The following is an 18086-nucleotide window of genomic DNA, read 5'->3' on the forward strand; positions in this document are numbered from 1 at the left end:
CGTCCGAATTAACCAATGTGTCACACCCCGCCTCGAGCCCCCACTCCTGAGCCCGAGGATAGGCGTGAGGGACCGCAGATACCACCCTTTTGAGATATCTACTGCCCATCTGAACCTCTTTACCACACTCAGTAAACTTTAAGTCAAAGGGATAACAACAACTGATTATGCAGGCCCATTTTATTACAACCATGTAATGTTTATACAACTTCAAGACTTAACTACAAAGTTTACAACAACCAATCTTTAAAACCCTCTGGAAGTGTAACTGTGGCTTGTCGCAGACCTTGACCTTAGCAGCACCTTGGAACTTCTCACCTTTGGCTACCAGGGAAGAGAAACACGAAAGAAAAGAATGAGCTTCATAAAGCTTAGTAAGTGGTAAGCACTTCTAGAGTCTATTTCAACAAGCATATCATAAATACAAGGTTACATTCAAACCTCAGCTTTGAATGGGTCTGTTCTCAACTCCATCTACACACACGGTAGATAGCTAAACTGATAACTACCTAAAATGAGTATGTTGTCAACCTACACACGCTGTAGATAGTTAACTGTTACTAATTACAAACGCTTACTCTTTTTCGTTCCCTTTGTTCCCTATGTCCTCTATGTGCACATAGCTCCCCGTTCATGGGCTCAGAAGCTAGCCAGTCAGCCCTTTGACCATCCCATACGAGGTTCCTCCCATAGGCTCAGGAACTAGACCTCTCGGTCACCTAACCATCCCGTGAAGTTTTGCTTTCGGGCTCAGGAACTAGGTCTATTGACCCCCTGACCATCCTGATCACATAATCTCATTCTCATGCTAGATACTCATTCATAACATAAGCATATATATTTTTACTCTAAAAGATATGCTTTAAGACTTAAAGGAAATACCACTCACCTTGGTAAGGATAGGAATCTTTCTCTTAGAAGTTCCTTGATCTTCTCGGGCTCCTCTTTTGAATCCTAAATTCCAGATTCAACTTAAAGCTCAGATTAGTCATAGTTCTAGACTTTATCTCGAGTTACTTCCTTCTAAAATATGTTCTAAAATGTCTCAGGAAGCTTACCCTAAAATCTCAGCTTAGAACTCCTCGTGGTTTTTCCGGACTCTTCAAAAAATCAAGCCTTGCTCAGCTTACCAGATAGCTCGACCCTTCTATATCTTCCTCATTCTCCAGTCCGATTCCTTGGAGCTTCTTCTCCAGAAGCCCTACCGTGAAAATTAGACTCTCAAATATTTCAGGTGCCTTTAAAATCACTCCAAACACACGAGTATTCTGGGAGAAATCCTCGTCCCAATTTGATGCTACTTCCAGACCTTCCTGTCCGACAGCATCTCCTCTCTTGGAACCTCTTGACCCATGCATGGTCTTGCTACCAACACATGTGTTCCTTCATCAATTTATAGTTTCCTCACAATCAGCCTTCATACACTCTTCTTAATGTCCTTTGAAGATAGTTTGAGTTATGATCTAAAGTCCTTGGCCCTATTTATAGGTGTCCAAAATCTCTCCAAGGCCAACACCTCCTACTTGGCCGCATGTCCAAGTGTCTTTTCCCAACACTATCAATGCAACCTTCATGCCATCGCAATCTAAGGTGTCTTCCTCTTCCTTAGCCATCACATAATGCTAAAATTTGCATGTCTTCTTATGCATCCACCTCATTTGCTTAAGGCATAAGATTTCTTTCCAACAAGCCACATGTTCGAATGATGACCTTGAATGCGTCCATCCAATCTCATATTCGCTCATCCTACCTCAATGCGTCCATACAATCTCATATGCATTCATCCAACGTCATATGCGTCCATCCAACTTCATATGCGTTCATCCAATCTTCGCGCCCTTGTGGTGTCCTTTTAAATCTCAACATAACACCCTTCAAGCCATTGCCGCCTAGCACCTTTCCCATATGCGACCTACTAACCTCAATTGTGCCATTTCCAATTAACGCAACTTTACCTTGTCCATCCGATTGACGCAACTTGGTCGCATATGCTAGATACTCGCAAGGCTCATCCTTTTCCGCAAGCCCTCTACCGCATGGCTTACCTTTGCCCTATGCGCTCAACTAGGATTTTGACCAACCTTTTTCCAACACATATTATTTTCCTTGTCCTATGTGCCCACATGCTCTCGGATGTCCAACGCATATAGCACATCACCAACGCATAACAACCTTACATACCGTAAGGCCTGTCTCTTATACACATCTAGATGTGTATAAGAGACAGCCCTTGTCCTATGTGCCCACATGCTCTCGGATGTCCAACGCATATAGCACATCACCAACGCATAACAACCTTACATACCGTAAGGCTTAGTAACGCAAGGCGTTTCACCATGCGTCCACCATGGCTTGGTCTCATCGCATAGCTCATTGACTAGTACTGCTGCCGCATAGCCTATCACACCCCGCCCCGAGCTCCCACTCTTGAGTCTGAGGAGAGGCATGATATTAACTGATGCTACTTTGGTTAACATACTAGTTTCCTTTTATAAGCTTACTTCCAACAGCAGTGGAAAAATATTACATGCTTTACTTAGAAACTAGTTTACAATTTCAAGTTACATTTACATGAAGGACACTGCCTCGACTACCAATCCCATATAATACTATTTCTAGACTTGTGGCAGACCTTGACCAATGTCGCAACCTGGGCTCTTCTTCTATCTGCGAGAGAAACACAGAAACAAACCATGAGCTTTACAAAGCTCAGTGAGTGGTATCACAAGTACATTGGCTGTTGCATGCGTTTCTTCTAGCCACACTTTGGCTTCCTTTCAACACCTAAATAACCTCTAAATGAGCAAGGCCAACACATGGGTTATACTTAGCCAAATTTTTACTAGTTAAGGCTTATCTCAAAGCTACTAAACAATCTTTATTTAAACACTTTGAAATTTCCTTCACTTCAACATAGGATTTAACTTTCACTTAGTTAATTCCCTTAACCACCTGCTTAAGTAGGGAAAATGGAAATCCGAGTTTCACATTTACTTTCCCCTTAAGAAAATTTCGTCCTCGAAATTTACTCGAACTAACTCCAGTTTAAGGTTTCATAACAACCACTGTTGTAACCTCTTATAACCTTGTCTATTACCATGCTTCCACTGCGCTACTCTGATACTAACTCCTTAGTTTGTCCAACGATACCTCACCTAGCCATCTCTAAGCTAGATGTTGAACCAAACTATCTACAACATAACTTTTTTATCTCAAATACTACATGAGAATAACTTAAATTCATACTTACCTTTCTCGGTAGATCTTCAGGTACTGTTGTGAGTTCCAGCTCCGGTTGCCTGCTAGGTCATGCTATTTTCACTATTCTTCTTAGTCTCACTTTGACTAATTTCTTAGGTTTCTCTTTAAACCTTTACTCTACCATACTTCCCTCTGGTTTTACTTAAACTCAACCCTCAGTTTTCCAAGAACATATACTTTGATACCAAACTAGTATCAACCAACCCTTCAACTTTCCCAGAAACTTATGCTCTGATACCAAGTTGTCACACCCTGCCCCGAGCCCGCAGTCCTGAGCCTAAGGAGAGGCATGAGGGACCGCAGATACCACCCTTTTGTGATACCTACTGTCCAACTAAACCTCTTTACCACACTCAGTAAACTTTAAGTCAAGGAGATAATAGCAACTAATTAAGCAGGCCCATTTTATTACAACCATTTAATGTTCATACAACTCCAAGACTTAACTACAAAGTTTACAACAACCACTCTTAAAACCCTCGGGAAGTGTAACTATGGCTTGTGGCAGACCTTGACCTTAGCAGTAGCCTAAAACTCCTCACCTTTCGCTACCTGGGAAGAAAAACATGAAATAACAGAATGAGCTTCACAAAGCTCAGTGAGTAGTAAGCAACTTCTAGAGTCTATTTCAACTCATCAATAACAAGCATATCATAAATACGAGGATTACATTCAAACCTCAGCCTTGAATGAGTCTGTTCTCAACTCTATCTACACGCACGATAGATAGCTAAACTGATAACTACTTAAAATGAGTCTATTCTCTACCTACACACACGATAGATAGTTAAGTAATACTAATCATGAACGTTTACTCTGCTGAGTTCCCTTTTGTTCCCAATGTCTCTTATGTGCACATAGCTCCCTGCGCATGGGCTCAGAAGCTAGGCCCGTAGGCCTTCTGACCATCCCATACGAGGTTCCTCCCACAGGCTTAGGAACTAGACCTCTCGGTCCCTTGACCATCCTATGAGGTTTTACTTACAGGCTCAAGAACTAGGTCTATTAACCCCCTGACCATCCCGGTCACATAATCTCATTCTCATGCTAGGTACTCATTCATAACATAAGCATATACAATTTATTCTAAAAGATATGCTTTAAGACCTAAAGGAAAGTACGACTCACTTTGGTAAGAATAGGAACCTTTCTCTCAAGAAGTTCCTTGATCACCTTGGGCTCCCTTTTGAACCCTAAGATCCATATTCAACTTAAATCTTAGCTCATAACTCCTCGTGGTTTGGCTGGAAACATCAAAACATCAAGACTGGCCCAGCTTACTCAACAGCTCGACCCCTCTATATTTTCCTCATTCTCCAGCCCGATTCCTTGGAGCTTCTTCTCCGGTAGCCCTACCCTGAAAACTAGACTCTTTTAGCTTTCAGATGGCTTTGAAATCACATCAAACGCACGAGTATTCTGAGAGAACTCCTCTTCTCAAGTTGATGCTACTTCCAGACCTTCCTGTCCGACAGCATCTCCTTCTCTTGGAACTTCATGATCGACGCATGGTCTTGCTACCAACGCATGCGTTCATCAACGCATAGTCTCCTCCCATTCAGCCTTCATACACTCTTCTGAATTTCCTTTGAGGAGAATTTTAGTTATGGTCTGAAGTCCTTGGCCCTATTTATAGGCATCCAAGAACTCTCTAAGGTCGGCACCTCTTACTTGGCCGCTTGTCCAAGTGTCCTTTCCTTACACTATTAATGCAATCTTGCGTCATCGCAATCCAAGGTGTCTTGCTCCTCTTTTACCAATGCATAGCCCTCAATTTTGCATGTCTTCTTGTGTATCCACCTCATTTACTTAAGGCCTAAGACTTCTTCCTAACAAGCCACATGTCTGGATGACGTCCTTGAATGTGTTCATCCTTCATATGCGTTCATTCTTCATGTGCGTCCATCCAACTTCATATGCGTTCAACTAGGATTATGACCGATCCTCTTCCACTGCAAACTATTTTCTCAAGCTTTGTCCTATGCGTCCACATGCCTTGGATGTCCTTGGCACATAGCACATCACCAATGCATAACAACCTTTGGGTCGACTTGGTTCTCAACTCAACACCTCATGGCATAGCTCACCATCGCATAGTGCTGCCGCACCCATCATGTAGCACCGCCGCATACCGCCAATGCATAGCATCGCCGCATGACACCATTGCATACTATCGTCGCATGACATCGACGCATAGCGTTGTTGCATAGCATCGACGCATAGCGTTGTCGCATAGCATCGCTGCATGCCTCTATTGCATAGTGTTGCCGCATATCCATCATGTAGCATCACCGCATGCCCTCATGTAACAATCACCGCATGCTCTCGCATAGTATCACTGCATGCCCTCGCACCGCATACTACAACGCATTCCTTCGGCCACATACACGATCAATGCGTGCGTGTCCATGTCCAACGCCCTTGGATGCACAACTTGAGGCTGCCACATGCGTTTTTCTAACTTCTCAAGACATTGGCTGCGCATGTGTTTCTCCTGGCCACACTTTGGCTTCCTTCAATGCCCAAATAACCTCTAAATAAGCAAGGCCAACGCATGGGTTATACTTAGTCAAATTTTTACTAGTTAAGGCTTATCTCAAAGCTACTAAACAATCTTTATTTAAACACTTAGAAATTTCCTTCTTTCAACATAGGATTTAACTTTCACTTAGTTAATTCCCTTAACCACCTGCTTAAGTAAGGAAAATGAAAATTCGGGTTTCACACATAGCTTCTCTTCTTTCGTGGGTTTGGAGTAGATAGAGAAAAAAGTTGAAGGATAGGTGTTGCTACAATGAAAAATGCAAAGATGAAGAAATTTGAGGTTTTTTTTTTTTATCTAAACTAATAAATATATATAAGAGACAATATTTAAAAAAAAAAAAAAAAAAAAAAAAAAAAAAAAACTAGATTTTGCTTAAATTGTGGGAGATTTTACCCATTCAATTGAAGCCTTGGATTTGGGAGGGCAAAATTGGAAAAGTGGGTAGGGAGATGGGGCCTCAATATCATGTTTTTAGCCATAAATCAAACAATTCAACAAATGGGCATTTTTTTTCAATTGGGTATATTGTTTTGACAATCCTGCACAATTTCTCTTTACTTGGATAACATTGTTGTTAGGTTGGAAAACCCTAATATGAAGATCTCATTATCTTGATTTCTCTCTCTATCTCTAAAGGTTCTCAATTTTTATGCTACTCTTCCACACTTGATTCATATCATTGCATATGTTTGGTGTTGTTACCATTGAAGACTGAGTCATGATTATGCATGTGACACTAAAGAAATGGACGATCTGACTTATGATTAAAGGACAATTTTTCTTTTAAAATAACAATGAGATGTGCACTAAAAAAATAAATTGATATAATTGCTATTGAAGAAATTATTACCCAAATGGTAAATTGTTGGAATTAATTTAGTAATTAATTCATATATGGGTAACAAATTGAATAGCAATTAAATTAGGGCTATTTAATTAATGGACATATTATGTGATCTTAATTATGGGTCCATAATTTTTCGTATAATAGTGTGACTTGTTGAGTAAAAACCAACGAATTGGTTCTATGGAATTATGAGAATCCTAAGATAAACTCATAAATATAAGGTTATGGTCCCCAAAATACTATGTCCTTTAAGCCTCATATTCCCTATCTGATAGTGAGGGTTTATCAATTTCGATCTGAGTTGCATAGTTGTTGCTTCTTCCAATGTCTTTCATTACCGTCTTTGAGAAAGTAAATTCTTCCCATAAATATATCTTTGTACTATTTAAACTTACTCATTGTTGAGCATCTTAGATTTTTTTTAATTCTTCTTTGATTTTATTTCCTACTTCATTGGATGATGTGAAGTAGTTGGATATGGTATAAATCAATGTGGTCATAGCATCTTGTATTTCTACTTCTTCTTCTACTTCTTTGGAAGTAAGGCTCCATCTATAAGTTTGCCATGTTCTTTTATTGTTATAGTATTTTCTACTTTAATAACTCTCTTCTTTTTTACCTTTGATTTATGGGTTTTGATATTTTCTCTATTTTTGTCATTTAGGCAGTTCTCCCACCATAATTTTAAACTTCCTGAATACCGTTGATGAATAATTTAACTATTTCATGGTCGGAAAGCTCATTTGATTCATAAGCAGTTGTTTCCATTAGCATTTCATTTAAGACTTCAAGAATTAAAAAGTCTGGCATTCCATTTATGTTCCAAAAGTATAAAGAATCACCATCAAACTCGATATTTCTAATATATTTGTTTCGAAATTGATGACCTATGATACCAATCAAAATTTTCATTTTTATTTTTTTATCTTTATATTTTATTCTATTTATTTGATTATTTGAATTCCATTCGTCAATTTGAAGTTTCTCAAATTCTTCTATGAGTGAGTCGGTATCACTTTCATTTAAGACATTAATGGTTAGATCTTGTTTAGAACTGTTTTCTTTGAGATTTAGAATTTTTAACCTTTTTTCAACCACTTTTTAAATCTCATATTTCTTTGTATTTAATTTCAACTTTTCAAGAGGGTGAAATAAAATTTTCACATTTTGAAAATTTTGAGGTTTTATTATGTCTTCTATTTTATAAAAGACACTATTCGATTGAGTTTCTTTCTTTTTTATTTTCTTTTGCCATAAATTCTTTTTGAATAGCTTATTTAATTCATTTGAATTTGGATATAATAATATTTAATTGACTTTTGAAAGATCTTGCCTCCATATATATTTAGGTTGGAGAATTATGTCTTTCTTCCTCATATTGAATATTTGGAACATGATGATCATCTTACAGACTTAAATTTAAGAGAATTATTTTTGGAAAGATTAGGATGGGGTTCGGTCCGAATACTGGACGTACTCGGTCTTGAACTCATAAACTCTTTAGAGCTTATGTTTTCTTCAAGGATTGAAAATTTGGGGGGTTCTTCCTCAAATATTATTTCTACTTTTCCATTAAAGATATTTGATTATGTGAGAAACATCCTTTTATTTTTTAGGAGTAGAAGAATCATCAAGAATCAATTTTTTAATTTCTAGATATTTCAATGGTGAAATACGTTTGATATGACGGACTATTTTACCAATACCTCTACAAGAATCATATTTCTATTTTGCAAGAACAATTAAAAAAACCTCCTTTCATAATTCAATGAGATTTTGTCACTATTTTCAAATCCCAGGGATATTTTGTTGGAATTTCTCGACAAACTCATATCCTCAATACAAAATGATTACAAAAATCCTCAAGATTAAATGATGGAACAAATATAATTTCTAACATGCCACCGTAAAAAAAGGTAAAAGAATGGTTCATAGAGAACGGATATCTTCAAGACTTAGATTTTAAAAAGAATGTTGAGTTATTAAATGAAAAATCAAAATTTCTTGCAGCTCGACTCAGACTACATCTGAGACAGATTTTCAAAAAATATTAGCAGTAGCAGCTTCTACATCATCTGCCTCTCCAACAGCTTCCATCCAAAAAGAAGACAATGAACCGGATTACAATCTGGATTATCCTTATCTCAACTCACAACCCATGGTAGCTCCGAATCCAATAAAAATACATGTTTCACACAGAAACAAATGGCGTTCATACGGGACACTTTATAAAGATGTAATTTCATTATAATTGTATATATTAAAAAAAGTGTAATATAAATTTGCACCTCTATGTCATGTACAAACTCTGTAAATATTCTAGTTTACACTGTAAAAATTTGGAGAAAATATTTTGAAGCAGAAGCACGACCAACGAAGAAATTTGAAGACTTGAAGACGAAGATTTTGATTAATCCCTGCGTTCGCTCATTCGACAACGCCTAGTTTGGCCCATTCGCAAAGTGGTGTAAGTTGGAGTTTTGGCCTATAATCAGTGTAGCGTAAATGAATACTTGGAAGAACCAATAATTCTGTCAACAAGGAAGCAATTTAAAACATATTTAACAAAGCCACTTTATTAAAGAAGATGAAAAAAATGGCATCAACATATTCCTTCAAACATTTTGCCGGCAACTTTCTCATCCTTCACAATTTTCATTTTTCACCTTCTCTTTTCACTTTTTTAATTATTTTTCATTGGTACTTTTCACTTTTACTTTGGTATTCTTTCACTTTGTACTTTTCTCTTTTTCTCTTTTTATTTTTTCATATTTATCCTTTAGCCAACTTTTGTAGTATTTTAAATTATTGAGGTCCTATCCCAATAGTGTTACCTTATCTTTTAATTTTGCTTTCCAAAAGACGAATCTATCAACGGTCTTGTCCTGTAGATTCGATCTTATCTTCTAATTTTTTGCATTTAATTATGTTTTGAGTTATGGGATCTATAAAAGACTTCCAAATTGTAATTCAAAGGCATCACTCGAAATTCTTCAAGCTATCTTCTTTTGTAAACTTGCCAATTTCGACTTGCTATTCTCTTGTAATTTCGATTCATAAAATACTTCTTATTTTATTAAATAAATAATCTATATTTACAAATAACAAACTACAAGATCCATGAGATTTAGGACATTAAGTCCAACATTTTTGCCTAATGTTGAATATATTACATATGTGTGTGTGGGAGACTAACGGTAAAATCCTCAAATTAAAAATTAAAAATAAGATTTTCTCTTTGTTGTAGCAGTTGATCGTTGGGGGAATTATTATTATTATTATTATTAAATCTTTTAAATCTCCATCTTTGATTTGAATTTTAAAAAGATCAATGGTCTAAATTTAATGTGGTTTTCACCATCTTCCTCTCTTTTTAAACACTTCATCTTCTCCAATTTTTTAACAACAATTACAAATTTTTACAATCCTAAAAGTCACCATTGTTGCTCTCTCCAAGCTTCATTATTTCTTCTTTTCATCTAATTCTCGAGAGAGATTTATGTACTGTGGGGATTTATTTGTGTGAACTTAACAATTGTAAATCCACGCTATTAAGAGAGTTGTACGCGTGTTCTTTAACATTTTCAAACTTTTGTAAGGGTTTATCTTGACCCCGAAAAAGAGTTGTTGTAACGATTTGATCCTCAACCATGGAAAGGATCGAGTTTATTCTTGCGCCTGGAACAAGAATATTGTATGGTTCGACTCTAAGTCGTGGAAAGAGTCAAGTTCATAGTGACATACCCAAGAGGAGCTTGGGAAGTGGATGTAGAACGGTTGTGTTAAACCACTGTAAAAGCACGGTGTCAATTTCTTTTTCCCTCTCCTATTTAATTTTGCAGTTAATTTATTATCATTTTTATTTGCGTGAAATTAATTGTTATAATTTATCCTTTAAATTAATTGCTCACATTTGTTTATTTGGATTTCCACAAATTCCTTACGATCCCCACGAAATCCTTCTTCAATCTTCGTAATAGACCTCCAAAAGAGTCTTCTCTACTAATATCAGGCCTTAGATTAAGTGTTGGAACTCCAGTTGAGAGGGAATTTGGGATGGAATTTTGGAGTGTTGAGAGAAAATGGTTCCAACAATTTTTCTCTTCGAAATTGATTTTGCATGCCTCTCAATTCAATTGATTTTGCAATATTTAATCAAATTAAACATGCAAAATAACTAATTGACATCTTGACACTTCAAAGCCCACTAATTAGGTGTTAATTTAGGGGAAAAAGTTGGATAATCCCACTTTATAATTTAAAATGATTTTTTAATTTCAATTTATTTAATTTTAATTTTCTAAATAAAATAAAATTCAGTTTTGAAATTGAATTATAAATTGAAAATGATTTATTTTTAAATAATTAATTAAATTAATAAATAATAATTTATTATCAAATATTAAATTAATAAAACACATAATTCAAACATGAATCCTTATTCATGTAAACAATATTTAAATCAATATTTAAATATCTTGAACTCTCCAAATCTGTTTAATTTCAATAAATTTAAACGTTAATTATATCAAATATAATTATCCAAACCCTATTTTGAATTTGAACATTTCAAATTTACTCAATATTCTAATCTAAGGTTTAATCCTTTTACAAGCTAGTAGAGGGACCTAATGGACCTACAGATCATGAGCTCCAACGATTTGATATTAATTGGCTAAACTTTTTAAACCAATTTATTCAATATTCGTTAACTATCGAGACATACTACTATAGCTTAGTAGTTTCACTCTCCTCACCGTAGATATATTTCTGTCCACTTGATTTAACCATAATCAGTAAGTTGATCATTCACAGGTCATTCATATTTACAGCTGGGTCAAAATTACCGTTTTACCCCTGTAATACATCTTGCTCCTTAAGTCTCCACTGATCCTCTATTGAACAATTGGTTTATGGTCTAACCAATAAACCAAATCCCTCTCTATCATGAGAGGATGAGGCCTCTATGTTCAAGATCAGGAGTAAGTACTTAAAGGAACAACTTATCTACTAACCCTAAAATGGGTAGGAGTTTGCAGGACTATATCCCCAGTTATTTATCTGATCAGTATGAAAGGCTTATTGAGCAATGACATTGAACCACTCTCACCTATACAGATTAAAGGATAATCTTGAATAACCAGGAGTTCATATTTAGCTCAAGATTAAGATCGAGTTACCTTAGATCATCAATTTTAAACAATGTACAACGAACCTGTTTTTGTATAATTTCTAATTCACTACCATATACGAATGTAGAGTCATCCTAATGCGGAGGGTTTGTGGATCAAGCCATTCCCCCATTATGATGAACTATCAAGTGTGTTTGGGAAGGATAGGGCAATCGAACACTATTGCGAGCCACCAATGGTGATGGTGTTAAATTTATTCCAGAAAATGGAGGACGAGATTCGGCTAGGGTCACAAGAATACCCTACCCCTGATAATGAACAAACCCAACTGCCTGAAGATGCAATGGAAGAAGACTAAGGAGACATGTCCACGAGGAGAGCAAGTGTACCAGATATTTCCATCGGTAGAGCAAGCATATCAGTGGAGACATCTAGATGGAGTAAAAGGAAACGACTCACCTTTCAGAATGAAATGATCGAGATCATGCGATCAACCGCTGATATGCAGTCAGCGCACATGGGCAGACTCATTGCATGGCAAGCCGAGAAATATGAGATGGAATTTGGGCATCAGAAGGAGGTAGTTCAGGCCATATTTGGTATTGAAGGGCTCAATAAGGATGAAAGATGTGACCTGATTGATATCATTGGCACAGACATATAAAAAACAGGCCTCTTCCTAGTTATACTAGAAGACAAACGACTACGGTACTGTACACACCTACTTGCTGGGAACCACTAGATTGACCACCTAATATTTCAACTCCAAAAAACATATCTTTTGTGAATTATTTGTGAATTTTTTTTGGAAACGGCTACATGTTGGGTCGGTTCATATTATTTTGTAATCTTCTGAAAAATATTAATGTATTACATCACATTCTCACCATCATAATCAAATGAAAGGTAATTGTCCTATATATAATTTCAATTCCAGATATACTATCAATATTATATAAAAATAAATTGTATGATATGTGAAATAATCATGTTAAGTTAGCAAGATTCAATATATATACATACAATATACCAATTCATTAGTAATTGGGATAATTAACTTCGATCTATATAAATACATTCAAAATATATACATACAATATACAATATATCAATTAATTGAGCAGCAATATGAAATGTATTTTGTTGGCAGATTGAAGAAAATTAGAATTATTACAGTTTTTGAAAATAATATATGAAAATTAATCTATTAAATTCTATAAATTGAGAAAAAAAATTTGAGATTGTCTTGTTTATGTTATAAATGATTTGAGAAAATACATGTATATTTGAAAATCAATCAACAATAGCAAAGCATAAAACTATAAAAAATAAAAGAATGAAATAAAAAACAAATGGAAAAAAAATAGAACTAATCTAATTCACAAAAAACTACATCAAATCCCCCAACTTAAGTCAACTCAACTCTGCACTCAAACACAGACTTCCAAACTCAACCCAACTCAATCTTGCATAACAAACACAAACAATAATTACCAACTCAACTCAACTCTGCAAACAAACACAGACAATTTAACTCTCGAGATAATTTAACTCTCCATATAATAATTACCAACTCAACTCAACTCTCTACTTTTATCACGTACTATAACGACCCGACCCCCCTAAGACTCAAGTTGGGCTGTTACTAAACACATGGATGCATGAAACTTAAAACGACACCCTTTTCTAGTGAAATAAATGCTAAATAAATAAGTTAAACTCAAAAGACCTTCATTAAATTTAGATATTAAAAACAGACGATAGAGTACCCATAAATCATAAATGATAATAAGTAGGTCTGAAAACAAATCTTAATAGTAAGTTTCAAACATCAAAACTAAAAGTTGAAAAGCATGAAAAGAAATCTAAATATCATGAGCGGAAGTATAAAACTGGTCCCGTGGCTCAATCACGGATTTCGCTTGTCAATCGCCCGTACATCTCTACCTTTAGCTGAAACAACAACATGAGAAAGGATGAGTATAAAATACTCAATAATTAACCCCACTAGTTAGGTCAGGCTAGGCGTCTATATCCTCTAGATGCCTACCTCTAGTGAAAACATATAAACTTCTCTAGTCTCCATGGGACACGTACATACATGAAAAACTAATTTTTATCCTACTGTAGTTAAGTATGGCCATTATCTCTAGTAAGTCGCATAGGACCCACAATCTCTGGTGAATCCCGAAGGAAACACAATCTCTGGTGAATCCCAAAGAAAACACAACCTCTGGTGAATCCTGAAGGAAACACAATCTTTAGTGAATCCCGAAGGAAACACAAATTCTGGTGAATCCCGAAGGATAACACCACCTCTAGTGAATCTCGAAAGAAACACAATCTCTAGTGGATCCCAAAGGAAACAACAACCTCTGGTGGATCCCGAAGGAAACACGACATCTAGTGGGCATCTAACTAATCAGTGAGGACACTATCACAATCTCAACATCACAAGTATCACAACATGGTTCTATAACATATATATACACCTCAATATCATGGCTCTACAACATACATATACCTCTCATCATCCTAGCCTCATAACATACATATACATCTCATCATCATGGTTCTATAACATACATATATAACTCATCGTTCTCGTCCCATAACAACATATACATCTCATCATCCTCAGATTCAACAAAATCTCCAAGAATCTAATATACTCAAATCATGTTGGCATTCATATATCTCCATGCACATTTAATCCTTTCAAACCTCAATCAATGAAGGCATACATAAACACCATGCCAACTAATAATCCTCAGTTATCATAATTATCAATTGATGCGTTATTTTATTTGATGATTTTATGAAAGGAATTGTGGTGATGGGAAATGCGTTGTGCAACAAGTTTTCTCAGCAGAATCGAAGTATAAATCCTATTGAGTTTCCTAGTAAGTCCAGGGTCGAACACAGGGACTAAGGAAAACAGTATGCAATAATAATTTTTAAGAAGACTTTGCGGTAACCAATAAATCAAGAGTTTTTTTTTTTTTTTTTTTGCAGTATAAAAAATATGTAGCGGAATTAAGACAAGGATTGATAATATGGAAGATGCGATGAATATGCGGGGAACGGGTTAGAAGGGGTTCAGCTAACACTTCTAGGCATGTGTTCCATGTTTGCGATCATGCAAACACACATAATCAATACAATCATCTCTCACACGCCAACTGCTTATGGCTTCTAGTTCTTAGAACGCATGAATATAATGCGATAGAAGTCTATAGGACCTATAAATAAGCCCTCTATCTTATTTATGTGGAGACAAATGACACACAACACAAAACGAAGGTGACCACATAATAATCATAACCCATTCTAGGGTGCTTGCGATGCATGTTAGCAAACAAGCTTATCTCTCAAGTACCTACTCTTGCTTATGAGATCTATTTACTCTTTCGATCTAGTTCTAACCTTATGCTCTCTCAATCTTAGGTTCTTTCTTTAGACCTCTCTCGATCAGCTTAAATGGTTGTTAGGCGCACATATAGACGAAGATATGTATCATGAAAGACGATCCTAGGTCATGTTAGTTATTCTCTTTCAAACCCAATTCGATGGATTTAGCTATCTATACAGCGTGCTTTTAAGAAAGTAAATTAGATGTAGATAAAAAGTTCCCAATTTTACTAGATGATAGAATTGAATACAAGAATAACAATTGTGAAATGAGAATATAAGAGCTTGGGTAGCAAATCTTTGCTTTCTAAGGCTTTTTACACTACTCTTGCACTATCTTCTGCTAATAAGATAGTCTCGCTTCACGAGTCGGCCCCTTGCTTGGCTATCATTGCCTCTGGGGTTTCTCCATCGACTGACCAAGAGATTTTCGCATCTCTTCCCTTCTTTTGCTCCGCTTGAAGTAAAGAAAACTATGAATAAGGCTACTTTATCTAAGAAAATTATCTAACTGTATCGAACCTCCTTCACTTGATGGTTGCCTTCGAGTATTATAAGCTGTCGGAAGTAAGGCTCTTACTCTCTTATGATTGCACTGATGGGATGGCATTATATTCTCTGTCTGAATCGCCAAAATTTGTCATCCAGGAAAAGTTGAGTGTACTAGGCTACAGTTAGTTCGTTAACAGCTGTCAACTTAATCGAAATCGACCGTCATCAGCTTCTGTCCCATCCTTGATTTATTACACCTTTCAACCAAATGTGCCCACCAGTTGCATTGCTCTATGCGGCAACCTCTGTTTGATAGATATTCTGAGATGAAAATCACTAGGCAAAGCCTGTGGTAACGCTACGCTCGATCCGTTGATTTTTTTGTGCATCTGTATTTTCACCTTAGGTCAATGCATTCTCTAACACAAAATACATAAGTTAAACTATTTTCATGCGATACACGCATACGACCTGCAATAATTATGAACTGGATGCTTTTTGGACCATCTTACATAATTTAATCTTCGCAAACCTCAATTGTTTAATAACTTAGCACTGTATAAACGTGCATTTTCTGCCCATGTAACTCACACCCCCAAATTAAACAATGTTTATGCCAAGCATACTCTAAGATTCCTTTAGAAAGTCGACCGAATCTTTCTTAGATTTTCTCAAGGATGCCCCTCATTCAAATCCTATACAACCCAAATTTCCCTTAATCTTATTCAGGTCCCTCTTCTTAAAATATTTCTAAAATTTATAGACCGAAGTTTAAACCTTCAAAAAAACTTTACTAAAATTCAGGACATCGCATGATTTTTAGAAAAAAAAACCTTTTCACTAGGTGGTCAAATGATTTATCCTTGCTTATTTTAGACATTTTTTTCTCTTTTGACTTTGCGTTGATTCAAGTGCTTCACTTTGTTTTAGCTTGCCCCCACGTTGGTCCCATGCGAGACATCTAACTAAATCGAGCAAGGCAACACTTCTCAAGATAAACTCATACCCTATTTGGCAGCGGAGTTGCGGTCATTTTTTATGTGTTGATCACGATTCCTACCTTCGTTTTGGCTTGCCTCCACGTGTTTCATGCGAACATCCAACTTTGAGTAGGATCCGATCGCAACATTATGATTTTTTTTAATTTTTTTATAAGGCTAAAAATAACAAGGTCAAAAAATGAATACCGCACCCCCAAATTTAAAATGCGGCAATGTCCTCGTTGCCAATAGATTGAAAGAAGTCATTCGATATTCTTAGGAAGTTTCGTAAAGGGTCAGTTTGAAAGAAAGCTAGCAAACCACTAACTTCTAGAAATATTTCATGAGGGGATTGTCCTAAAATTAAGTTGACTCTAGTATATACGAAAAAAATAGGAGCATGCGTTTCATCATTGAAATCATAATTGGCAAAGAGAAAGCACGCGGTGACTTACTAAATTGATCAATGTTAAATGATTGTGGTAACCAAAGAGGATGCGGTGATAAAATTTTCAAAATTAAAATGCGATGTGATAGTGCGAAATTTGGAATAAAGTCAAGGAAAGATACAACCCCCAAATTTGCAGTGTCGCCCGCATTATTTGTTGACGCATTCTGCTTTACGGAAATCTACTTTCTTTGAATTGCGGTGACAGAATAAAGTAGTTGTGTATTCATGTAATGCCTTCGCAATCATTTCCTCAATCGTTTGCAAAAAAAAATTAAGAGGGTCAAATAATATAAAAAAAAAAAAAAAAAAGTTAACAAAATCGTTTACCGCAATCGTTCAACATGATCGCATTCTCTCTCTCTCTCTCTCTCTCTCTCTCTCTCTCTCTTTAAGCAAAAAGATAGTGAAATGATAATACTAAGGAGTAGAGATAAGTTTAAGATTTCAGGATTTCAGCGGATACTTCACAAAACTTGCATCCCTGATGAATTTAAATCGCCTGATAGTGCAAGGACTACTCACTTCTTTCTAATTCAAAGTTTCTTAGGTCCATGGAGTCGACTTTGCGATGCCAGTCTTCTCTGCGATACACCTTCACTCGTTGCCCATTAACTTTGAATATGTTGGTTCCGTCATCGTTAGATAACTCGATCGCGCCATGCGGGAATACCTCTCTGACTCTGAAGGGTCCGGACCAACATGATTTTAATTTTCTAGGGAAGAGCCGTAGTCGCGAATTAAATAGAAAGACCTTTTGCCCGACTTGGAGGTTCTTGCCGCATATTTGTTTGTCGTTTGCATAGTCGGTTTACATCCTTAAATAATGTTGGCCCATAGTATCCACTTTGTAATACTTTAGCTGCGGTGCGCTGGCCTCCAAAGTGCCCGCCAGATGGTGATGAATCATGACATTGCAATAATATAATTGTTGAGCAGTATTCGGTACACACAGTCGTAGAATCTGGTC

Source organism: Benincasa hispida, chromosome 5, assembly GCF_009727055.1.
Source record: "Benincasa hispida cultivar B227 chromosome 5, ASM972705v1, whole genome shotgun sequence".
NCBI lineage: Eukaryota > Viridiplantae > Streptophyta > Magnoliopsida > Cucurbitales > Cucurbitaceae > Benincasa > Benincasa hispida.